The sequence below is a fragment of the Lathamus discolor genome, chromosome 2 (genome assembly GCF_037157495.1).
Source record: "Lathamus discolor isolate bLatDis1 chromosome 2, bLatDis1.hap1, whole genome shotgun sequence".
Lineage (NCBI taxonomy): Eukaryota > Metazoa > Chordata > Aves > Psittaciformes > Psittacidae > Lathamus > Lathamus discolor.
In genome coordinates, this window is record NC_088885.1 from 9,018,486 (window position 1) to 9,045,072 (window position 26,587).

Consider the following 26,587-nt stretch of genomic DNA (forward strand, 5'->3'; position numbering starts at 1 on the left):
TTTCTAGAAGGAATCCTGGTCTCTGTTTCTGCTGGTCTTTCTGTGGATGACAACAATATCTGTACATTTCTCCAAGAACCACTTTTAGCATTTGTGATCCTCCTCTTAACCTCCACTTAACCATTCTGCTTCTGATTTGGCCATCACTCAAAGAAGAATGTTCAGAAAACAAAGCCACCAAGCTATTTTAATTAAAGCTCTCTAACAATATGAACTTATTGTGTGTTACTCACATGAAGAGCAAGTGGAAAATGAAAAGCAGAAATATCATTATGAAGTAAAATTACTGAGATTAGGATGTTCTGCCACATATCTCCCAAACTTGTTAACCAGCCAAGTCGCTCGAGTTCTCTGCGCTTCAGTCAGCTTCACAATGAAGAATAACAGTCTTTTTCTTCACCACCATTAGTCTGAGCTCTTCAAAGGCTCTCTTCTCTGTCTGTACAATGCTCAGCACCGTGGAGCCCAGTCTTCTGCTGTTCACAATAATTATTAGAAAATTCAAAATCTTAAGATTTCTTAAGAATTTAAATCTACCATTTTTAAAAACCTTTTCTATTTCTTAATTATAAATTTAATAATCAAAGAGCACTTCACTGACTCCATAACCAAAGCTCCAAAGCTTATCCCACATGCCAAGATGTTCAGAAGGTTTTATTGCCCATCTCTCCAGTACTGAGCATCTAAGTAAAATGATGTTTGTCTGTGTCCTGCAAAGTGAATTTCCAATTAAAATTCAGCAGGACAATCCCATCCCAAATAGCTCTAATATAATTTTAAGTACATTCATTTGACTTGGTTACCTGTTTTGTTAATTAAACTGATGAGGCAATTTATTTGCTCATTCCAGGCCTGACATTCAATGACATTTCATGTGACATCCGCTATTTTTATGTTAATTGAATAACTTTTGATTTGTATGTACCAGGTTGATTTGTGCAGTACATAAGTGTCAGGGAAAAAAAAATCATATCTGCAAATAATAAGTAATCTAAAAGATTTACAAGCAGAGTTACCAGCATTTTTAGTACAGGTGGTTGTTTATTTTTAGATTTTCTAAGGACTGTAGATGAACTGTCACTTCAAACTGCTATTTTTAAGAGCATTTTAGAAATCAGAAATGCAGAAGCAATGATGGGTGTTTCTATATTAATGAAACATTTCTAAAACCAGCGTTTCGTTCCATTAGTTGTTCTTGCAGAATTAGGCCAGTAGAACCAGTCCTTGAGATAAAATGGTTACTGAAAAGTTTTTGTCTTCGTAAGTACTTGACTCTTACCAAATAAAGACCAGACTTAAGAGCTTACTGCTATGAAGCAAATATCCCTGGCAGTGTTCAAGGCCATGTTGGACAGAGCCTCTGGTGACATGGTCTAGTGTGAGGCATCTTTTGGAACTAGATGATCTTAAGGTCCTTTCCAACTCAAACCTTTCTATGATTCTATGATTTAAATTCATTCCTGCATGGAACATGTAGAAATTCCTATAGGTCCTTGTATTTTAAACATTTCTGCTGGCTGGGAAAATAAAAAACACTATGACACGTGCAGCTGTATTTTCTTCAGTATAAAATCTGGTATATCCATGCTGCTCAGGTGAAATTCCATGGCATTATTAGCCACAAAATAAGACCGATCTGTAGGTCTTTATTCTATATGAGAAACAGAGGAGAAAGTCCTTGTTCTGATTAAAGTTTGCAAAAAAGGAAACAAACACCAAAAATAACCTTTACCTTCCCCCAGCCCCAACTTTCAAGAGTGGTTTTCACATGTTTCTCACTTGGGAACTCTGCTATGCTCACTGTTTCAGCACTAAGTGAATAGCCTTTTCTTATTGCCTTCTATTCACTTGTTTCAGCATTTTCTGTTCACAGGCAAAAACTTCCTGTATCCAGATTTCCTTTCACCTAAAAAGCAGCTGAAACCGTGTACTCATTACAGAACATATGGGAATCCCTGCCAGAAGTCCCACTTTTCATAAAGGGCATCATAAAACCTATGTGGGAACAAAACCGAAACTAAACCCAAACGAGTCTTTTAACATAGCAGCTACTAAAATGAAACATAAATTCTAAAAAGCTTGCATAGCACCAGAAAGAGACATGTATTTCCACTCATAACAGAGTTATGGTATCCATGGGAAGCTGAAGTAACTAAATTAGCACATACTTATTATATCCTTTACTATATCTATTAATCACATACTCGGTCTCACTAACTGGAGACTGTAACTTTGCAGATGCATGCAGATTTTGAAGAGAGTGCCTTGAAGTGACTCAAGCATATGCTCTTTTCATTTTATTCCTTAAATGGCTACACTGAGGAAAGAGTCACGACAGTTGGCATTTATTCAAATTAGGAATTAAACTTTTAAAAATGAAAGACTTCTCTCTAATGTATTTAACATGCTGGAATACAAACTAGATTGCTGGCACCATTTTAGTATCGCTTAAGTCCAAAATACACGAAGTTCTATGTAAAGAGACAATAAAGAACAAAACCCTATGATTTTTGCCCAGTCAAACCATACTTATTTCACTGGCAGCTGGATGAAACAAAAAAATAGCTGCTCTGCAAGCCCTCATTTTATTCCTCACACTCTTTACCATGCACTCCCAACATGGTGATCCACTTCTTGCTATAGAAAATGTCATCATAAAATCTGGTTTCTAGAGAAGAACAGGCACTGCCAGCATATCAAGCCTTTGATTACAAGATAATCACCAGCTGGTAAGAAACCCAGTAGCACCTTTGTTTCAACTGCACCAAAGTAAAAGCTAAACTCTATAACTTCTTTATTTCATTAGAGAAACCCCCAACTAACACCCTGAACTTCAGTCCTCAGCTTTCTCAACCTACTTGTTCTTGGTTTATTTGTTCTTACCTTTTTCCTTAACATCTTTTCTTACTTGTTCTTTATACAAAACATATATTCCTTAGTTAAAACCCCTCCTTAGAACTTTTGCCTTAAGGTGTACAGAGTACTTCACATATTATGGATGATATACCTACTGATCAGATTGTAGGTCAAAAATATTCTTAATGTTCCCAGTTTGTTTCTTTTAAACTTCATATATTTATACTCAACTCCAGAGTCCTGTATCATGACTATTACTCTGGTCTAATAGGTATTACAATTTTTAACTCCCCAGATAGGTTGCACACTACACAACTCCTCAGCACTTAAAAAACCAAAGATCATTTCCTCCTTTCAAAGTATCTATCAGGTTTTCATGACTATAAATCAAAATGAGAGGAAGGTCACCCAAATAAAGTGAAGAAAAAAAAACAAAACCAAAACAAAACCAAACCAACTTTCAGTTAGTTTTGCAGACTAAAAACAAGATCAAAAGAATGGGATGTAAAGCTCTTACAGAAAAAGAAATGCAACGAACTTCCTCACACACAAACCTAATATTTTCATGTGCTGCCACTATACAGTCAATATAAGCTGACATTTCTTACAGGACAAATTTATTACCATTTATTTCTTAGCTTTTCTTATGCTATTTTAAAATATTCTGTAGGAGCTACAAGAATAAATCAGGAAGCAAGATATAAATACCAAGAGCTTCAGGATGCATTTCCAGCCTTTATAAATTTAAGCATCCAGAACACACTGTTGCGCCTGCTTTCTTGGCAAGTCCCTCTGCATTGCTTACATGACAAGTATCAACACCAGCATTTGAAAACATTAACTTCATATCCAACATCATATTTTAAGAAGCTCTAAAACTAAGCATAAACATAAGCAGAAACATAAGCAACTACATGATATAAATGCACAAGAACCACTGACAAACAATAGGATTTATGGTGCTTAAGCAAAGAATACCTTGGTACACGGAAACACAATGAATAGTGCCAAATTCCAAGACTGAAATTTCATCTGGCATGTGCAATGAGCAACCAGCTGATGCAATCCTCTGCTTCTTAAGAGACAAAAAGAGCATGTCTCTATCAGTAACATCAACCAAAACTAACCATACAGTGATCAGAGATTTCCTCCCCATGCACATGGAGCTTGCAGAGCAGATTTCACCTACCATACTCTGTGTTACTGCACCTCACATCCTTTCCTAAATAGACTGCCAAACACAAGTGAGAGTATGTCATTGTTTGGCACCAGCTACAACAGGCCACTAGAGATTGGACTGAGGAATCCAAAGCTACTGCTTCTGTTCAATAAAGCAAGATTTGTGGTCGCATTCCCACCAACACCCTCAAGTAGAAGACCAGCAAAACTTCTAGTTGGGAATTTAGTTTTCCAGGAACTGTTGAAGGATCTATACTTACTTCCCTTTGATTTTCAAAGGGAAACAGTCATTTCCATGACTTAACTGCATCTGTCAACAACACATCTCCCATTTTCCCTAGTCACAACCACAGGATTGTCTTGCTTCTGGTTGTAACTTGCCATAGCTGAGGGGAAAAGCACTTCCTCTATGCTTGAAATGACTGAAGTATGTACAAAACACATAACTGCTTTCTGGATTTGCTTCAGAATTGTACATGCAATCTATTTTCTCCTTGTAGATGAGAATGCTGTGTCAAACCTCTGAACACAACACTCTACTTGTAAATTTGTCATTATTCTTTAACTACTCAATCTTAAAATGAAAGGTGGAAATCTTTGATCAGAAAGATTTGCGTACAGCAGAGAACCCAATGACTCAAGCTGATGAAAAGGGAAAGATTAACCTTCCATTGATGCGTATGTAAAAGAAGACTCGTCCTTGATCCCTTTAATTATTTATATGCACAAAGCAAGTAAACCTATTACAGTTCTCCAAGCAATTCAAGACTTCTCTTGAAGACATGAAAACATTCAGTACTCACACAAGACCCTGAGCAAATGAATGTAACTTTGAAGCTGGTTCTGCTTTAACTGTATAGTTAACATGGAACTTCCTATGCTCCAGTTTACACCCATTGCCCCTTGTCCTGTCACTGGATATCACTGAAAAAAGCCTAGCTCCAGCATCCTGACACCTACCCTTTACATATTTGTAAACATTGATGAGGTCACCCCTCAGTCTCCTCTTCTCCAAGCTAAAGAGACCCAGCTCCCTCAGCCTCTCCTCATAAGGGAGATGTTCCACTCCCTTAATCATCTTTGTGGCTCTGCGCTGGACTCCTTCAAGCAATTCCCTGTCCTTCTTGGACAGAGGGGCCCAGAACTGGACGCAATATTCCAGATGCGGCCTCACCAAGGCTGAGTAGAGGGGGAGGAGAACCTCTCTTGACCTACTAACCACTCCCTTTCTAATGCACCCTAAGATGCCATTTGCCTTCTTGGCCGCAAGAGCACATTGCTGGCTCATGGTCATCCTCCTATCCACCAGGACCCCCAGGTCCCTTTCCCCTTCACTACTTTCCAGCAGGTCACCCCCCAACCTGTACTGGTACATGGGGTTGTTCTTCCCCAGATGCAAGACTCTACACTTGCCCTTGTTAAATTTCATCAAGTTTCTCCCCGCCCAACTCTCCAGCCTGTCCAGGTCTCGCTGAATGGCAGCACAGTCCTCTGGTGTGTCAGCCACTCCTCCCAGTTTTGTGTCATCAGCGAACTTGCTGAGGGTGCACTCAGTTCCCTCATCCAGGTCATTGATGAAAATATTAAACAGCACCAGTCCCAGCACCGACCCCTGAGGGACTCTTGGTGGAACCACACCCTAAGGCAAGGACAGAGGGAAGTGGTTCAACAAGATATGGATCCCCTTCCCTCCTACCATCAGACAGAAGGAGAGAGCTTAATGGACAAGGATGGATGGAGGGAGGTTCCTCCTCGGAGAGGTAAGCGAAAACCCTCACAATCCCTTCCTCCCTCCCAGTTGCCCTTGAATAACAGGTACGAGGTCTTGGAACTTCAGGGCCAGGTGAATGGAGATGGTGAGGCAAATCTATCTAGTGAGTCACCCAGGGCTAGTCACTCACCCACATACCTCAGAACTTCTCCAACCAAGAAGAAAAGAAGAGTAATTGTGGTGGGTGACTCCCTTCTGAGGGGAACAGAAGGGCCCATTTGTCGACCGGATCCACCCCACAGGGAGGTCTGCTGCCTGCCTGGGGCTCGGATTAGAGATGTTAAAAAGAAGCTCTCTGAACTGGTGCAGCCGTCTGACTACTACCCACTGCTGGTTTTTCAGGTTGGCAGTGACGAAATTATTACGAGGAACGTAAGGGCAATGAAGAGAGACTACAGGGCCCTGGGACGGCTGGTTAAAGGGTCTGGAGTGCAAGTGGTGTTTGCCTCCGTACCTGTTGCAAGCGAGGGTGAAGGGATATATAAGAAGACTCTGCAGGTTAATGTATGGCTACGTGACTGGTGCCAAAGGCAGGGGTTTGGGTTTTTCAGTCACGGGCTGCTGTATGGGACACCTGGTTTGCTGGTGACAGGCGGGATACACCAGTCCCAGAGAAGAAAAAGGGTTTTGGGGCAGGAGTTAGCAGGGCTTATTGACAGGGCTTTAAACTAGTTATGAAGGGGGGAGGGGATTTAACAGGGCCTGTTGGGGACAAGCCCAAGAGGAACATGCTAGGGATTGAAGGATGGCGGGCTAAGGAGGACGATCAATCTCTTGTTTCACTTGTGGGAAAGGATAGCTTTTTAGACCCTGTCCCGCAGGGGAAAAAGGGTACTAGGACTGGCTCCCTGAAATGTCTGTACACCAATGCACGCAGCATGGGGAATAAACAGGAGGAGTTAGAAGTCTGTGTGCGGGCTAAAGGTTATGATCTAGTGGCGATTACAGAGACATGGTGGGACAGTTCACATGACTGGAATGTGGTCATGGATGGCTATGTCCTTTTTAGGAAAGATAGGTCAGCAAAGCGAGGTGGTGGAGTGGCTCTTTACGTGAGAGAGCAACTAGAATGTATTGAGTTCTGTCCGGGGTCGGATGAGGAGCAAGTGGAATGTCTGTGGGTACGAATCAAGGGGCTGACTGGCACGGGTGATACAGTTGTGGGGGTCTATTACAGACCTCCTGATCAGGATGAAGGAGTTGATGAGGCTTTCTACAGGCAACTGGAAGTAGCCTCGCGACTACATGCCTTAGTCGTCGTGGGGGACTTTAATTACCCCGATATTTGCTGGAAGACTCACACAGCCAGTCATTCACAGTCTAGGAGGTTCCTCGAGTGCATTGATGATAATTTCTTAATGCAAATGGTGGACGTACCAACTAGGGGAGCAGCGCTGCTAGATTTAGTACTCGCCAACAAGGAGGGTTTGGTCGAAGTGGTGACGGTCAATAGCAGCCTTGGCTGCAGTGACCATGAGATGGTGGAGTTTAGGATCCTGTGTGGGAGGAATAGAATACCTAGCAAAGCCACAGTTCTGGATTTCCGAAGGGCCAACTTTGGCCTCTTCAGTCAACTGCTAAGGGAAGTCTCATGGGAAAGTGTACTAGGCGGTAAAGGGGCTCAAGATAGTTGGTTAGCATTCAAGGACCGCTTCTTCCAAGCTCAGGATCGGAGCGTCCCAATAAGTAGGAAGTCAAGTAAGGGATCTAGGAGACCGGCGTGGTTAAACAAGGAGCTGCTGGGCAAACTCAAGTGGAAAAGGAGAATCTATGGATTATGGAAGGAGGGGCTGGCCGCTTGGGAGGAATATAGGACAGTTGTTAGAGGATGTAGGGAGGCAATTAGGACAGCTAAGGCCTCCTTGGAACTCAATCTTGCTAGTCGGGTTAAAGACAATAGAAAGGGCTTCTTCAAATACATAGCAAATAAAACTAACACAAGAGGCAATATAGGCCCACTGCTGAACGAAGTGGGTACCCTGGAGACAGAGGATATAAAGAAGGCAGAGGTGCTGAATGCCTTCTTTGCCTCTGTCTTTACTCCTGCAGACTCTCCCCGAGGGCCCCGGATTTCTATAGCCCCAGAAGGAGTCAGGACAAAGGAGGAGTTTGCTTTGGTAGATGAGGATTGGGTTAGGGATCAGCTATGCAATCTGGACATCTGTAAATCGATGGGTCCGGATGGAATGCACCCACGGGTGCTGAGGGAGCTGGCGGAGGTCATTGCTAGGCCACTTTCCATCATCTTTGGTAAGTCGTGGGAAACGGGCGAGGTGCCTGAGGATTGGCGGATGGCAAAGGTCACACCAATCTATAAGAAGGGCAAGAAGGAGGACCCGGGTAATTATAGACCGGTCAGCCTTACCTCCATCCCTGGAAAGGTGATGGAACAACTTATTCTTGACTCCATCACTAGGCATATCAAGGATGAGGGGGTCATTAAGAACAGCCAACATGGTTTTATGAGGGGGAAGTCATGTATGACCAACCTTATAGCCTTCTATGAGGAAGTGACTAGGTGGAGGGATGATGGTAGAGCGGTAGATGTAGTTTTTCTTGATTTCAGTAAGGCATTTGATACTGTCTCCCACAGCATCCTCATAGATAAGCTAAGGAAGTGTGGGCTTGACGATCAAGTAGTGAGGTGGATCGAGAACTGGTTGAAAGGAAGAAGGCAGAGAGTTGTGGTCAATGGCGCAGAATCTAGCTGGAGGTCTGTGACTAGTGGAGTTCCTCAGGGGTCGGTGCTGGGACCGGTGCTGTTTAATATTTTCATCAATGACCTGGATGAGGGAACTGAGTGCACCCTCAGCAAGTTTGCTGATGACACAAAACTGGGAGGAGTGGCTGACACACCAGAGGACTGTGCTGCCATTCAGCGAGACCTGGACAGGCTGGAGAGTTGGGCGGGGAGAAACTGGATGAAATTTAACAAGGGCAAGTGTAGAGTCTTGCATCTGGGGAAGAACAACCCCATGTACCAGTACAGGTTGGGGGTTGACCTGCTGGAAAGTAGTGAAGGGGAAAGGGACCTGGGGGTCCTGGTGGATAGGAGGATGACCATGAGCCAGCAATGTGCTCTTGTGGCCAAGAAGGCAAATGGCATCTTAGGGTGCATTAGAAAGGGTGTGGTTAGTAGGTCAAGAGAGGTTCTCCTCCCCCTCTACTCAGCCTTGGTGAGGCCGCATCTGGAATATTGTGTCCAGTTCTGGGCCCCTCAATTGAAGAAGGACAGGGAATTGCTTGAAGGAGTCCAGCGCAGAGCCACAAAGATGATTAAGGGAGTGGAACATCTCCCTTATGAGGAGAGGCTGAGGGAGCTGGGTCTCTTTAGCTTGGAGAAGAGGAGACTGAGGGGTGACCTCATCAATGTTTACAAATATGTAAAGGGTAGGTGTCAGGATGATGGAGCTAGGCTTTTTTCAGTGATATCCAGTGATAGGACAAGGGGCAATGGGTGTAAACTGGAGCATAGGAAGTTCCACGTTAACATCAGGAAGAACTTCTTTACTGTAAGAGTGACAGAGCACTGGAACAGGTTGCCCAGGGGGGTTGTGGAGTCTCCTACACTGGAGATATTCAAGGCCCGCCTGGACAAGTTCCTGTGTGATGTACTGTAGGTTACCCTGCTCTTGCAGGGGGGTTGGACTAGATGATCTTTTTAGGTCCCTTCCAACCCTTGGGATTCTGTGATTCTGTGATTCTGTGACTCCACTAGTCACAGACCTCCAGCTAGATTCTGCGCCATTGACCACAACTCTCTGCCTTCTTCCTTTCAACCAGTTCTCGATCCACCTCACTACTTGATCGTCAAGCCCACACTTCCTTAGCTTATCTATGAGGATGCTGTGGGAGACAGTATCAAATGCCTTACTGAAATCAAGAAAAACTACATCTACCACTCTACCATCATCCCTCCACCTAGTCACTTCCTCATAGAAGGCTATAAGGTTGGTCATACATGACTTCCCCCTCATAAAACCATGTTGGCTGTTCTTAATGACCCCCTCATCCTTGATATGCCTAGTGATGGAGTCAAGAATAAGTTGTTCCATCACCTTTCCAGGGATGGAGGTAAGGCTGACCGGTCTATAATTACCCGGGTCCTCCTTCTTGCCCTTCTTATAGATTGGTGTGACCTTTGCCATCCGCCAATCCTCAGGCACCTCGCCCGTTTCCCACGACTTACCAAAGATGATGGAAAGTGGCCTAGCAATGACCTCCGCCAGCTCCCTCAGCACCCGTGGGTGCATTCCATCCGGACCCATCGATTTACAGATGTCCAGTTTGCATAGCTGATCCCTAACCCAATCCTCATCTACCAAAGCAAACTCCTCCTTTGTCCTGACTCCTTCTGGGGCTATAGAAATCCGGGGCCCTCGGGGAGAGTCTGCAGGAGTAAAGACAGAGGCAAAGAAGGCATTCAGCACCTCTGCCTTCTTTATATCCTCTGTCTCCAGGGCACCCACTTCGTTCAGCAGTGGGCCTACATTGCCTCTTGTGTTAGTTTTATTTGCTATGTATTTGAAGAAGCCCTTTCTATTGTCTTTAACCCGACTAGCAAGACTGAGTTCCAAGGAGGCCTTAGCTGTCCTAATTGCCTCCCTACATCCTCTAATAGTTGGACTTGATAATATCTAAATGCCCTTTTACGATCTTTCATTTTCCCTCTTCTTATGATTCTTATTTTAGAGCATATTAAATATGCACAAGCAACAATGAATGCAAAAGACAAGCAGAAGAAATTTTTATCAAGATGGATAAAACAACACCTTTACAGTCATAGGTCTAGGGGAAGAGAGTATCTTCCACTCTGTTTTCTTCATGACTCACATTCAGTCTTCACATTTCTGCCATCACAATCCAGTAAATGTCTATAAATAACACAAAAGTAATTATTATTATTACAGCTACCTGTTATACCCAAAGTAGCTGCTTCATTTAGGTGGGGATTATGAATTCAACTAATGAAGTCAATCTAACATTAGTAATTTACAGGAAATAGACTGAGAATTCATAACCACATCACACACGCTTCTAAGTGTCCTCTCCTGAGCAGTAATTGTACCGTACCTGCAACTTGCCTGTTGGGCTATCTTAAAGGAAACATTAATAAATAAAGCAAGATGTTGATACGACATCCTCTGTAGAGAAGGTCTGTAGCTTTGGAGTCTGCTGTTCCACATATTACAAAATTATAGAATCACGGAAGGGTTTGGGTTGGAAGGTACCTTAAAGCTCATCCAGTTCCAACCCCTGTCAGAGGCAGGACCACCTTCCACTAGAGCAGGTTGCTCCAAGCCCCATCCAACCTGGCCTTGAACACTGCCAGGCATGGCACAGCCACAGCTTCTCTGGGCACCCTGTGCCAGTGCCTCACCACCCTTATAATAAGAATTTCTCCCTAATGTCTAATTTTAATCTCTCCTCTGTCAGTTTAAAGCCATTCCCCTTTGCCCTGTCCCTACCTGCCCTAGTCCAAAGCCCCCCTTCTCCAGGGTTCTTGTAGCCCCTTTAGGCACTGGGGCCTTGTCTTGAACTTTCATACAAGATCTGATGGTATTACTGGGGTTTTGTACTGCAAAAAAACCATTTGCTATTTTAACAGAAAATAACATTCAGCTGTCCATTTCTCAATTTTTAGGATACTAAAATAAGGTACACCTCCATGGATCTCATCAGGACACAAAGACCTATAGCAGTCTGCCTTATGAAAGCATGATTAACATGTGCCCCAATGACTTACTGTTTTTTTGGTGTAGCTCAAACTACTGCCACATTTTCACCTTCAACTCCCCTTCTTTTAGAAAAGCAAGAAATTCAATTTCTGATTTCATGAGAACGAATACACCACAATATTTCTAGAACTCTAAATCCCTGAACAGATTTTTACTTAAGTGCTAGTGCTGAATTTCAACATTTCTTCATATTTTAAGTGTATAAAGAATTCTGATGGAATGACATCAGTGGCAAACATAATTTAAATTCAGTGGCAAGCTATTATATTTAAGGTAACTAAAATATCCACAGGGGTTTTTGCTTTGTGGGGACAAGCATTTCAATAACATATTGAATTTTGGCACTCAAGGCCATATTCCAGCACACTCATAAATGGTTCTATTTGTACAACGTTATTAATCATCTATTTCTATATGCTTTGCAAAGGTGATAATACACAACTACTAAGTAGCACAAGTGACAAATAGCATGCTGTCCCCTATTCACTGCTTCTTTTTAAGTGGCTTCATTGCTCAGGAGAGGTGACAGGCTGACAGCCTTGCAGAATGTGATCTTTGTTTCCTATTGCAAAGTGTAAGTGGTGCTGTGGCAATAATATTGCCCCAACAATACACATCTGAGGTGCTTGCTTTAATGATCATGGTTAGAATTCTTTCAATTTTCAATTTAAAGGAGATGAATCCGCAACTGTAGCAAACTGGTTAGAATCTTAATGTAGCAAAGATCAGAATAATTGTCTAGAAACAAATTAATAGGTCAGAAATCTGCCTAGTCAATGATTAAGCTGCCTTGTCAACTATAATGACTTCATAAAGCCATTGATAGAAGCAATAATTTACATTATCTGTCCTTATTTTTTTCTGGAATCCTAATCCTTGACATTGGTTTTGCTGTTCACTTCTACCTCAGTCAGAAGGCTGACAGGTGATCAAAATGAAACAAAAAGAGAGTATAGATAGGTAACTAACAGTGTGCTAGTTACTTTTATGAAGGTGAACTTCACCACTCCACATACCATTAACCTTCCTGCATTCAAAGTGCTCTGATATTTGCTAGCAAAATGATTGCAGATCAGGCTTGCCTTAAATATGGTGAATCCCAGTGAGATACCTGTAGTAGCAAACGGCTATCCCAGCTTTTATCTGTACCTCATGAGGGACTCTTGAGCCTCACTCAACTACAATGACGCTCCAGCAGAGTTAAACTACTAAGCAGTAGTTTAACTGCTTTTTGAAAGAAGTGTCTGACACAAGACAAGACTTGGAGTTGTGCTTTCCATCTACCCTCCACATGAAACCAAAACAAAGTTCATTCCTCTGCCTTTCCTCTGCCCTTTCTTCCACACTAAATAAGGAGTGCCAGCCTATACAGTGACATGTAGAAAGTGACACAGTTCCCCCACAAATGGTAGGCATATTTATTCTGGGAAGAGCACATGGCATCAGCAAGCAGATGCTGACAATGCATATACGCAGACACAGAAGTTACTATCACCTTCCTGCTGTCAGCAACCAACTCACAAAGATTGGATACTCTATAAGGAATACACTGGGAATGCTCTATGCCATATTATTCAAGTTTCTGGATGATTCCCACATCATCATATTAGGCTAAATCAGAATTTTCAGGGATCAAGGGTAAATACTGACTCAAAATAAAATCCTCCTTGACAAGTTCTTCAGGTTTGTCACAGAACCACAGAAAGACCCAGCCTCTGAGGAGGCTGAATGACACTCATGCAGTTCGAGCATCTTCCGTTTTCATCTGGGCATGTGTCTTGGCATGGTAACTTCACTATGGTAGAACTTCGCAACTCTATAGGTGAACAGCTTCTGCTGTCCGAGTTAGCAGAGATCTCTCTCAGGACTGAGCAATAGTGGTTAGCTGAACTAACTGGTGAACTTCTCTCTTGATAAACTATTTATTAATAACCCTAATAATTACATGAAAAATTGAGGAAAACATGAAGATTGACACTTTTCCTACGTATTTCTCCAGGCTTTCTGAAGCACTAAATCAATTTACAACAGCGTATAAATTTTTTGTAATAATCAATAATGCTTTTAAAAGTCAGCACTCTTTAGTGCTTAAATAACTAAAAAAAAAAAAAAAAAAAAAAAAGGCTTGTTGCAGAAAACTGAAGTCAACAATTACAGCCATTTCAAGGAAAAAAAAATGTATTGTTAGCCCCCCAAATTATTTCAGAAATAACAGTCAGAAGCTACTGAAATTAGTACAATATTACATGTTTTTTATTATATTTACTGTGAGAGTGGTGAGGCCCTGGCACAGGGTGCCCAGAGAAGCTGTGGCTGCCCCGTCCCTGGCAGTGTTCAAAGCCAGGTTGGACAAGGCTTAGAGCAACTTGCTCTAGTGGAAGGTGTCCCTGCCTGTGGCAAGGGGTTGGAACTGCATGATCTTTAAGGTCCATTCCAGCCCAAACCAGTCTGTGATTCTATGTTTCTATCCAGTAACTAACCAAAGCATCCACTGCACTAGCAAGCTTATATTGAGTGCATCAGAAGTCCATGATGTTAAAGACACGGGTTAATCTTTTACTAGGGCTCCCAATACACACACTGAAGCTCACATTACAATGTCAATTTGCAGAGGACACATAAATTTTCCTCCACAATACTCAAACACAAATGCACAGTAAGTCAATTCATATGGCCTCCAAAATGCCAGAGCTGGTATGGACTCTCAGGTTTAAGAGCAGCCACTATGAGTTAACTTTCTTCTTCTGTTTCAGTGCTCACTTGGGTTTTGACCATGGCTCAGACACTGAACCATATAGAATCTATTTCAGCCTGCCTAGTTAATACTATTAATTAACCTGCATTACATGCATTAACCTGTATCAATTAACTATACTGTAGTTAACCATTGTAGAACGAATTAATTTTCCTTCTGTAAAAGTACTATTTCAATTGATATCAGAATTTATCTAAAGCATCAAGACTTCTGCATAAAACTTCTCAGCTTCAAAATAAATTGAACTAGATTTACTTCTTGATCTGGTTAATAAATATGCAGACCAGGTTGCTCTATGTTTTCCTTACAGGCCTCAGGAAGGCACATGCTCATGAGCTTGAGATCCAGTACAGAGCTCTAGATGCAGCAATATATGAACTTCTGCACTACCACACAAATTGGCAAGTTTCAGTTTTAGAAAACGTATTGTAGGACTGAGAACTTCAGAATACAATAATCTCTCACCGAATAGTGCTTTTAATAATAACAATTTTGCCTGTCAACTTCAGTCTAGGTGACATTTCCTACGTATTTTCTTAGAAGGGGCTTTTCCACGTATACTCATTAGGCCACCAGGCAAGATTCAAAGTAAAAGTTCATTTAAGAGGTTTCAGTATTTATTCAAAAGCATAAAGTTAGGCTGACAGAATTCCACTGTGAAAGAAAGCAAGTTCATTTAAATGAAACATTCAAATAAAAGAAGGTTCTGTAACTGATCAAGAGGAAAGGCAGAAAAATGTTTTTGATAGAAGAACTGAAGGCAGTCCTGGTCTCCACACACTCTCTTCTAGTCACCACTGAATATTTTTCTGATATATGTAGAAGACTGATTATTTTATTGAAGTAATTAATCAAGTAATGACTACACTTGTGTGTTCAATTATAGTCTTTATGGTTGATTAATCTTTATAATACATGTCATTACTGGCTCTATTTTTTTCCACCCAGGGCAAAGAAGGCCAATGTAAAAAATGAGAAGACAGCTATAACAAACTTGTACACTTAGAAGGTATGGTAATAATGGTAAGGGCATATTTTTCAGCGTCAGAAATATTGGTTTGTTTGCTGAAGCTGAAAAACAAAATGAACAATTGCTAAAGATACAATTCCTATGCAGCAGCACCAACTTGCTTTTTAATCATTAGAAAGCTGGCTCTTTCAGAGTCATAATGCCCCTAAGCTTTCCAGAAACAGTAGGGAAGGAAAGAAAGAAAAAAGCGTTAAATTTACCAACTAATTTTAGATTATCCAGTTTTGTTTCAATGGCTATGATTAAGATAATCTTAAATCACATCACCTCTAGTAGCAAGTTCTGTTGGTTTTAATTTATAGAGAGTACTGGGCAAAATCCATACTTTCTGAATCAGAACATGTGCTACTACAAAAAAAGTTGTAGTTGAGTCAACTGGCAAATTTAATGACTCACTTGTCTGAACGGAACAAACACGCCCTTTCACAAGAAAGAAAGGTGCCTTATGCTATGACAGTGAGCAGATTTGGTGGAGAATAAGTACTTTCAAGACTCAGAAGCTATCACAAGAATTAATTTGGGCTAATTTAATTAGAAGTACATTAGGTAAACAAGTTAAGATCCAAAGGACAATAGAGCAAATTAACACATTCACAGAGTAAAACAACAGCATCAATATCTCCAGGGACAGGCTGCATTCAAATCTGCGCAAGGATTCATTGCTTTGGGAGTGCAAAGGTTTAGGTATGCTGGGATTTATTTCCTCAGTCCTGTAAATATTCACATTCAGCATTACACACATCTACAGTTCAGTCATTTTAGAAAGATCAAAGATGACTAGCCACATGCTTATGAAATACAAATCAAATGCCAAACCCAAACGTATATACAAGTGCCAAAACAGTTTGGCATTTAATTTTCATTCTAATAAGCCACAATACGATCTCAGCTGAAATCTCTAAATCAGCTCAGATGATTTTAAGTCAGTATCATTCAATAATACCAAGCTTCACATTGTGTCTGATGGCTACACAAATTGCATGAACCTCAATGTAGCTTCTAATAAAAGATGCAGCAGCTTCAGCTATTTCACATTTATCAGTCTTCACTGAAACTCCCTATCCTTAGCTACTATCCAAGTTTCTTGCTTCTAGTGGAAAAGCAGCCAGTTCATAGTGCTGCAGGATTTTGACTAAGTTCTGCACGTTTTCTTTAATAACCAGTGTATTTTTGGACAGAGAATAAAGTACAATGCAAATACCCCCATTTTCACAAGCATGAAGAGAATGCAAAAGAGAAGATTTTACTACCAACACAGCCAAGATGAAAGAAAGTAGGATAAGCTCAAGAAACCATGATACTTCAGCCTTCTGTCAGTCTTCTTCCACTTGCCACTGAACAGGTAAGAGGCCATCTGAGTCTAACTGTGTACTACTTTAGCTATTTCTTCCTTCCACTCATATATATCTCTCCAAGTCTATATGGAGTCTGCTTTCAGTATGTTAACTTAAGTTCTAATTTGTCTTATTTAAAACTGGAGTCCAATTCATGCATATAGATAATGCAACTTTGCTAATGGCCTAAGGAACAGGCTGAAATCTGCTTAAGTACAAACTACCCAGCAACATCAACCACCCATACTGCAGCCACAGGCTTGGTGTATTCTCAATGTTTGTCTTTTCTTCCTATTAACCCTCAAGGTCAGGAATAGGTGTATATAAATTTTAGCTCTATCTGCCATTCAACATCCTATTACCAGGTGCCCTCTCTTCTCACCAGCAATTAAGTAAAACAAACAAAAAAAAAACCTGAAGAAAAATATCAAAAAGAGTCATTTACATAGTCTTAAAATCACAATAAAGAATTCATACCTGCAAATATTCAAACACTACAAATACATAGTTTAGTTTTTTATGACTCGCCAGGTGACATTATTCATAAGAACTCATAATTGTTTAGTGATTTCATTATGACAATTGTGATTACTGGAGGGCCACGAGGATGATCAGGGCACTGGAGCACCTCTCGTACGAAGACAGGCTGAGGAAGTTGGGCTGTTCAGCCTGGAGAAGAGAAGGCTGCGTGGAGACCTCATAGCAGCCTTCCAGTACCTGAAGGGGGCCTATAGGGATGCTAGGGAGGGACGCTTCGTCAGGGACTGTAGTGACAGGACAAGGGGTAATGGGTTAAAACTTAAACAGGGGAAGTTTAGATTGGATATAAGGAGGAAGTTCTTTCCTATTAGGGTGGTGAGGCACTGGAATGGGTTGCCCAGGGAGGTTGTGAGTGCTTCATCCCTGGCAGTGTTCAAGGCCAGGTTGGATGAAGCCTTGGGTGGGATGGCTTAGTGTGAGGAGTCCCTGCCCATGGCAGGGGGGTTGGTACTAGATGATCTTGAGGTCCTTTCCAACCCTAACTATTCTCTGATTCTATGACAATGTAACAAAACAACCTTTGCCCCTCTCCAGAACATACTTGTTAGATGGGAACAAGAGTAAAATCGCTGGTTTATTTCATGGACACTATGAAATGAGACACTAGTGGAGGATGTAGGTAGTCAATCAATTGGTATACCCAAATTAGTACCAAATATATTTTTACCCAATATTAGCTCTTAATAATCTATAACCCTTCAAGGTTGTCATTTGGCTGATTCTAATTAGAAAAGCAATTAAAAAAGACTCCCTTCATCCCAACATTTCAGAAAGCTGTGCTGGTTTTATAGTTAAAATGCACCTGTAATTGCTTTATGTGAACATTCCCTGAAAGAGAAAAAAAAAAAAAAAGGCAAAAACCTGAAACAGTCATGCCTCAGTGGATGAAGATTAGGTAAATAAAGTTGCTTTCTTCGAGCTGCAATTATGCAATGTCATATGGACAAGTTTATTTATTGAACAATGGAATTTTGGGTGGTCTGAACACTACAAGTTGTGCTGGAATTGCTGAAAACAGAGCCTTCAGGCAATCCAGCCGCTTCTGTACACCTCTAGAAAGAGTTGTGACCTTGCCAAACACAAAGACTTCACTTTTTACCTAAGCATCACAACAGCATTCCACAAGGTACAGGTTTTTTTTCTGTCTAGGTGAGTACAGACACTCAAAACCTATTTTTACTTTTGCATAATATTGTGCAGAGATGAGTCAGACCCTGTATTAATATATTTCATCATGTAGTTACATCTAACATGGAATTGTGTCCATGTGATACAGGCCCACAGAGAGGTCATGCTTCCTTAGGATAGCTCAGACAGCGCTGGGTGAACTTACAACCTTATCTATGCCTTTATTTGCAGATGTACACATGGAGCCTGGTCAGCGCCATGACAACTAACACTTGATGGAGAACCCAAATATATTCTTCTACGAACAAAGGTGAGTGAGATGTCATTCTTCCTCCCCATCACACAAATAAATTCTCTGCAAATGTGCAGAAGTGTTGACTGACATCTGCATCTGACATTTTTTAGTCTAATGCTTCACTCAAACACAGGAGCATAAGTGTACTGTCCAATATGCAACAGGGGCAAAGCTTCTCAAGGCAGCAAAGGCACCACAGGCAGGGTGATGTCATAGTGGCAGCATTCCATCTTTTCCTGGGTTCTCTCTCTGTCATACTCCATAGTGGCATTTTCATCACCTTTCTCAAGGGGAAGAGAATTATACCAGCCTTTCACTCCAACCCACATATTCACAGGAAGGCTTGATGAACATAACTATTTGAGCACTATAAAGAGGCACTGGAGTATCTAAGTTATTAGTAAGAGATTTGTGGGATCTTTCAAGAGACCCAGAGAGCTTCAGACTTCAGGCTAAAAACCTGCAGCCTAGTCCCAAATCAAAGATTATTACCACTCCAGAATGAATATTTCAGACACTTGAAACTGCTGACTACTCTCCTAGAAAGCTATGCTTTAGCGTCTGCCAGCTTTAGCGACCAGGGGTTTCTGTCTTCCCCAAATTTGCATCTCTGGTGGAAACACTGCTGTGCCGTCTGCCAAGTCAGTAGAGTGCTTGACAATGAACATTTAAGTGACAGGAAGCTGCCAGTAAGCCAAACAGTAGGTTTACAAGCTGAAAAGACAAAAAATAAGCAGGCACCCACCAAAGCAGAATTACAGGCCCCAAAATTGAAGCACGTTTCTGTCCTAACCTGTAAACACTAATGGCTGAATCCACCCTGAGATTTACAACATGTTGTATTTACTATTGGAAAAGAAAGATAAAGTATTAGCTTAGAAAAGTTACTTCTTTAAAGTGACACCCTGGTGTTGACGAGTTCTCCACCTATGACCACAGAATTGCGCTTATTCACCTTACCAGTCAAAATTGATATTGCTCTCAGACTTACATGATCAGTGAAACTTAGGGAGAAGAAAACAAACAAACCAACCTCAGTATCCTCCTGCTCATAAATTACAAACAACAGCCTGATAATAAAAAACAGTATGATCATGGACTTCTTCATGTTGGCAATTTTACAATGACAACACACAGAATCAAGAAGACAGCAAAGTTCGATTTTCATAAAATAGTCTGACCCTCCAGAGCTAAGAATAGCAAAAAACAAATGAAAACTAATTTGTAGTTTTGCTGGTAAACTAAGCATGACAAGAAAATAGTACAGGACGAATGTAACCTCAAAATGTTACATCTATCTATACACCCATCAGAATGTATCATTTTCGTCTCTAAAGAAGAGAGTCCTTGCCAGCCTCTGTCTGGCAGCCTAGATACTAGATTGCTACAATTATGAAGAACGATTCCTTCATACTCAAAATTTCCCAGCAATAAATACCTTAGATGTAATTACAAGTTACGCCATTGTGCATACTAATATTACAATTTGCCAGCATTTAAACTGTTGAGATTTCCTTTCAGAAACAACAATGCAATGTTCTTTTACACAATCAGGATTCATTAATGTTCCTTTAAAATGCCCAGAAAAATCAGTTATTTTACAGCTTCTAACATACCACAGCAAGAAGATGCTAGTGAAGGTGCCTTAAAATATGAGCTCAATTACTGCTGCAGTGTGCAGATTAAGGTTATATCTCTACTACTTCTTAGAGTTACCCTGGAGGTCATCCTCAACTTACATCCTTTGCTGTTTCTGCCATCTGTGCTGTTCTTCAGAGCCTATACCTATATCTGTCATATGATACTGTCCTATTTCCTCAGCATGAGGCAATGTTGTGTGCAGACTCCTTACATGCTGCAAAACACAGCCCTTCATGAAGAGCCTGTTTGTTCTTACGTGCTTGCCTACACCTGTGAGTAACAAAGAGTAAAAGGGGTACAGATAAACAGGAAAACTGAGGGTCTGGAGTAATGGTGGCAGGTATTTTATGCTAATGATGACACTGTAAGAATACATTTCAAAAAAGAGGGCTGTGCAAGGCATTGTGGTTTATCTCATGCCCAGTATTTTACCCTAACTTTTACCAGATAGACAGCATGCATCAGTTCACTTACCTCTGGGAGATGAGCATATAGGTTTAAAAGGTAGAGACCTTAGCTCTTTTCCGGAGGATAAGCTCTTAGCCCCCTCTTAAGTCAACAAGACAACTAGCTTTGACTTCATTTGCATGACTAAAAGCATGAGAGACATTTGCCACAGGAGCACTCAATTGTATGTAAGCATCTGGATAGCCATATTCCTAAATATTGTGATTTTTATAGCTGATGGCTTCTTAAGAAAACAGTACCAGCATCTAGTTACTGTCTGAATTTATTACTTTTATTTTTTTCAAATGTTTTGAGGTATTCTGGCTGCAAAGAACACCCCAAAAACGTTGGAATATCCAAGCATACCAGCACATTGTAAAAATTCTAGCCAATAAGAAGCAGCCCGGTTTTACAAAATACACTGTTTGGCTCACCAGCCCTCAGCCCCCACATGGTTTTAAAACAAAGCCCAGTAAATTTGTATGCTTAACAATGCATACACCGAAGGAACTACACAGGTGTTTCACCTGCTGGTCACTAATGTTACATGTACATGGTGAGGTAAGCACACACTGTTAACAAGGATAAAAGCAAAAGTTCTATGCTGCCCAAAGACTTGCAAGTGCTTGAATCTCTTCAATATATACTGAACAAGACAATCCAGTGTTATTCCCTTCTAGAATCCTTTCTCCTTCTTCCTGCCTTGTGCTGCAAAACTTGTGCTTCTCCCTTTAGTTCTCTCTAACAGTGTCCATGATGTCACAATATTAAGCTCCGGTACTACAGCTGAAATTACCATATTTTGAGTACCCCTGCCATTTATTCACCCAAGTACGTTCACACCAGTACACACTTAACTCTTCTTCCCCCTGCCTCCATTAATCTCTTGATTGTGTTTTACCAAGTTTGTACTTCTTGCACCTTTTCAACACAGCAAAGAAGAAACAAACAATGAAAAGCGCACCCAAACTCAAAATATTAAAAGCTTCAGGAACAGTACTAAAAATTTACTCAAACTAGAATGAGCAGCAATAGCATACTGCAATACACTTCCATAGACTGCCTGCCCCTTTAAACACTTGTCAATTCTATATGAGGTATGGGCATCCCTGTGTCAGTAGGATTTCTAGATATTCTTTTATATTTACTATTGGAAGCACCATGAATAATGCAAGCAACAAGGTCATCTCGCTGAAAAGGCTGAATTATTTAAGGTCTACCATAGTAATCCTCTTCTTCACAAAGAAGATTTTGTCATTATTAGTGTCAACCATAGGTCACTTGAATATAAGACTTCATCAATGTCAATTAAACTCTGTGACCTTCAGTAAAACACTAGAATCAAAGTTAATTCAAATGCTAATAAATATAATTCCTTTCATCATTTAAATACTGGTTTTATCTAAAATTAATGTTTTCATATAATAAAAGTAATGGTTAACCTCATCAGAAAATTTTCTGATGTATTAAAGTATTAGACTTAAAATAACTGTAATTTTTTGTTGTAATTTTCCAAATTAACAAAGATTAACCACACATACCTGTGCAGTTAACCTCTAAATGATTATTTGAATGTATAATAGTAAAACATTTGATAAAACTATAATTCTTGCTGCAATAATTCAGTCTGTTTTCAGAATTTAAAAGTATTTATGGTTTTACAGGCTATGTCTCTCAAGTCATACCAAATTTCAGGTTTCTTTGTACAAGACTTGAATATAACTTCATACATAAAACAGACTTATGAAAACTAATTCATGCTTTGAATTTTCAAGACCACAGCACTTCCATAGTGAAATACGTAATGTAAGAATGCAGTGGCTGTATTAATGGAAATAGTCAACTGCATATTATATATAATCACATTTTGGTTGGTGCAAAAATCTATTTTACAGTTTTAAGCTGAAATAGTAAGACTAGGATTGTTCTATGTTTAGTAAATATTGGTCAGACTTGCAGTACATACGTATACGGTTCATGAATCATATGGAAATACATGGGAATTGTGTTAAATTACACCAGAATAAATATTTCTTGACATTTCAACAGACGAGTAACTTAATTTCTGTCATAACAAGGAGATGCTCAAACCATACAAGCTTCTAGTACGTAAGGTTTAACTGATCTTTAGGGGCCATGACTACCTATGTCCATTCAATCTTCCCTTTTGAACAAGCATTCTTCTCTTCAGAAACATACTAAACAATTTCTCTGTGTTATACATGTTACCAATGAATTATGAAAAGCTACTGCCTTCTGTCCATGTAAAATACTCTGTTTTAAACGGACTGTACACAGCTGTTTAAGCCTACAACTTAAACTCTCATTCTTTTCTCATCATTTTGTATTCCAAGTCCCTACAATTCTCCATTTGCATTGGAGAGTAGGGATTAGCTGATTGTAGGAAAAAGGGGATTTCAACATCATGTAAATGTTGCTTCACTTTGAAATCAGGAGTAGACAGAAAATTAAAGCAGGGGTCCAGAATGCCTTTATCCTGTACTCCCAGTATGGTGGGATTACTGCAAGACAGGAGAAGATATTTCCCACAGGCATTGAACACTGCCTGAGGCAAGTTCAGAAGGCATCAAGGCATTCTCACTAGGGGTGGAGGAAAGAACATGCCCATCAGCTGTAAAAAACACAACAGCTGTTGGATTGCAACAGCCACTGATGAAGTCAGGGCTCATCTGGGACTATTTCCATCTGAGTATTGCCAGCACTGAGAAAGTGCAAAAGAGAGAATCCTAATTCTTGTCTTCTGCTAGCAGGGTAAAAGTTGGATTTAGGCAACCAAAATCTTAGTAGAGGCTGCATTATGGCTCTGAGCAAGCTAAAGCCCAGGAAGCAGAATCCTGCCTGTCTCCCCATGTTTTCCATTTTCTGCTGAGTGGGAGAGTCAGTGAGAACTTTCATCTATGAGGTGTGAAGACAAGACCAAAGACAGAGACAACTAGTTGTTCAGTGGCATCTTGCTATTGTAGAAACATTCACAAGTAATTGCTGACAGCACTCCCAAGGCAACAATACCCTATTCTGTGTAAGCAGAGCACACTTATTTCGAGAAGTATGTCCAGAGCTCTCTATGTACCATTTCAAAAGTGGAAGTAGACAAGCACAAGAGCAAGCTTTTTAGTAGCCCTCTCCTTGACAGCAAGTTACAGAGCCATGATATTGAGATCATGGTACAGTTAGGCTGTGCATTACGCTTTGGCACGTGTGCAAGAATTAATAAAGGCTTGTAGGCCTCAGTCTGATCTGCCATATAACGCAAACCATAGAACTTAATTCACTTACCTGGCAATTTAAGACTGAGAGCTGATGTCTGACAATTATCTATCTTCTAGACCAGCTTGAATTACAGGTTTCAGAGATAAGAATCCTTGCAAGTCTATATTTAACCAGACACCCTCCCTGAAAAAAGCCAATACTTCACCTCTAATTTTAATGCACCCTCAAAAGATTTAAAATATCTAAAATAATTTTTTGTTGTTTTTTTTAACTGTCTTTGCATTTTTTCCTCAGTCCCTTTAAACTGTCTTAGAAACGCTTCTTTCATATAAAATTCTTCCACCTGGTACAACTAAAGTTTAGCTACTTTCAAAGGAACAGGAGGACGATGGTATCTTGAAATGCAGGATGAAAGACATGATCTGAGGAAGAAGCTGGTTTCAGTTCTACTGACTTGTAAAAAGTTATTTCCAACAAAAAAAGTGAAGGATGTACTGTGTAAGTTCTCAGTGCATCTCCTCAAGATAAAATATGGATGTTATTTCTGACATGAAAAAACTGGTAAGTATTATGCTTTCAGTGCACTCCTTTCTCATATACCAACATTTTAGCTTCATATCTCTCTGTTCCTAAATAAAACTTTACATGACAGTTAAAGATAAAACACAGAGAACAGCTGCAACTGCAATATAATGACAGGACAGCTGAAGTTACCATGTAAAAGGCACAGGTTCTTTTTGGAAACATTCAGGAGTGCAAATTTAATGACCAAACGCAGGAGAAAACACAAGCTATGTTTATTTCAAGAAAGAGCAGAAAGAACCTTTGTTAAAAAAAGGCACTGAGTTACTGAAGCAAGGAAACTGTTGAAATGCATCCCATTTATCAGCATGGGATCTAACAATAGGTCACTATTGTATTTACTTATAAACAAAGCTCTGGCATTAATTTAATGCACAACTGTTGAACATTTAATTTGACCTGTTAGGATTAACACATATATGCCTGAACTATGAACTTGACCTACAATAAAACTTGGCTTTGGGATTAAGCTTTTCGCAGACCTGCAGGAATGAATGTTACACTTTATACAGCTATAGTAGGTTGCTAAAGGCTTGGCCTACCATGTGGAAGGCTGTTAAAACAAGGATTTATTGACCAATAATGCAGATATCTGCCTCTAAGCTTGTCAAACCAGGCTTCCTTTATTCTCTCTAGAAAGAAAAAAGTACTCCTACAGAGTGATTTATTTGAATGTAGATGTCTAAAATAAAGCAGATGACTCACTCCACAAAACTGCATATTTTACTCTTTGATCACAGAGGGACCCAACTATATCTAAGGGTGAGGTTTCTATCTGTTTCTAACATTCCAAATGTCTAAACTAGGTGAGATGAATTCATCTTTTCTGCCTGACGCAGTGAAAGCTGTCCTTTGGTCATGACTGAGTTATTAACACCTACAAAGAGGGAATGAACAATTAATTAGTAGGTTAATTAAAAGCTATATGTAAGGAGAAGATAGTTGAGTTTAGATGATACAATGCTCCAAAGACTTACTGCATTGCAAAGACTGCGTAGGATATGCTGAGTCTAGGATCTCTTCCCATGGTACAGCCTAAAAAGGTAAGGGTTGGATGAATACCATGATCCTCAGCTAAGAATAGTATGAAGGAATTGCCAACTTGTGGACCTCATCATATAGAAACTTGTTAGCAGAATCATCAGAACAAAAAAGTTTAGAGATAACCTATGTACTAGACAGACATAAGTAGGGATTTTCTTATTTTTATTTTTTCCTGTTTTCTCTATTCATCCTTTCATTGCTTTCTTGGGTCTTCTCTGGATCTTGTAACTATGTAATTCTATTTGCTTTCAGCTTAATTTAGTTGGCATTAACAAAAATTCGGGGTAAGTGGCTGAATCCTAAGGTCATCTACTTCCTTGCAAGGGCTAACTTGAGTGATGGTCTGCTTCCCTGTACAAAATATTGGACAATTAAAAAGGCCAAGTGATGTGCAAACAAAAGATTAAAGATTAATTTTGAACTGATACTTGTTGGTATAACCACTCTAAATTAATCAGCATGTGGAAGCTATGTTCATACAGCCAGTTCTGAGTTCACAATGAGTCACTGCTCACAGCATGGACAGCAGGTATTTGGCCAAGGTATCTGCCTTCTGGACATTATACATAATGGTACATAGCAAGGTATCAGGCAGAAACTAGCCAGCCATTGCTATGGTCCATATATACTCTGTAAACTGCCCCTTAGCCATATTATGTGACATGTTTCTACCAGGCAGATTTTGTAGTTTTGGCAGAAGTTTTTTCAGTAGTGGTTTCAACCAAAGCTAGCCTTTCACTGCCACCGACTCCAAATGACATTAGAAAGGCAGAATAGAAATAGCTACTGCCTAGGACTGAAAAGAAGAATTCTTCTCTTGGAAAAGTTTCATGCCATGCAGCACAACTCCCAGTCTCAAGAACCTAATTATAGCCAGCTGGAAAGGAATGAAAAGTCCTCCTAGAACCACACTTGCTGACTTCAGAATTATAAGTGAGAAAAGGTATTTTCCTGGAGAGGAGAGCAGCACCCATTCCAGAACTAAAAACCAAAAATCTGGTTTCAAAGCCTGGAGT

At 40.3% G+C, this 26,587-nt stretch overlaps 1 long non-coding RNA gene across 1 annotated transcript in view; it reads right to left on the bottom strand.

The window, feature by feature from the left end:
- Positions 1-204: 204 nt before the first annotated feature.
- The window catches only part of LOC136007645 (uncharacterized), a 49,888-nt gene continuing 23,505 nt past the window's right edge, over positions 205-26,587 (bottom strand). The window contains exon 4 of the long non-coding RNA XR_010609783.1: positions 205-476. This is a non-coding gene — a long non-coding RNA (uncharacterized LOC136007645). The remainder of the gene's footprint in view (positions 477-26,587) is intronic.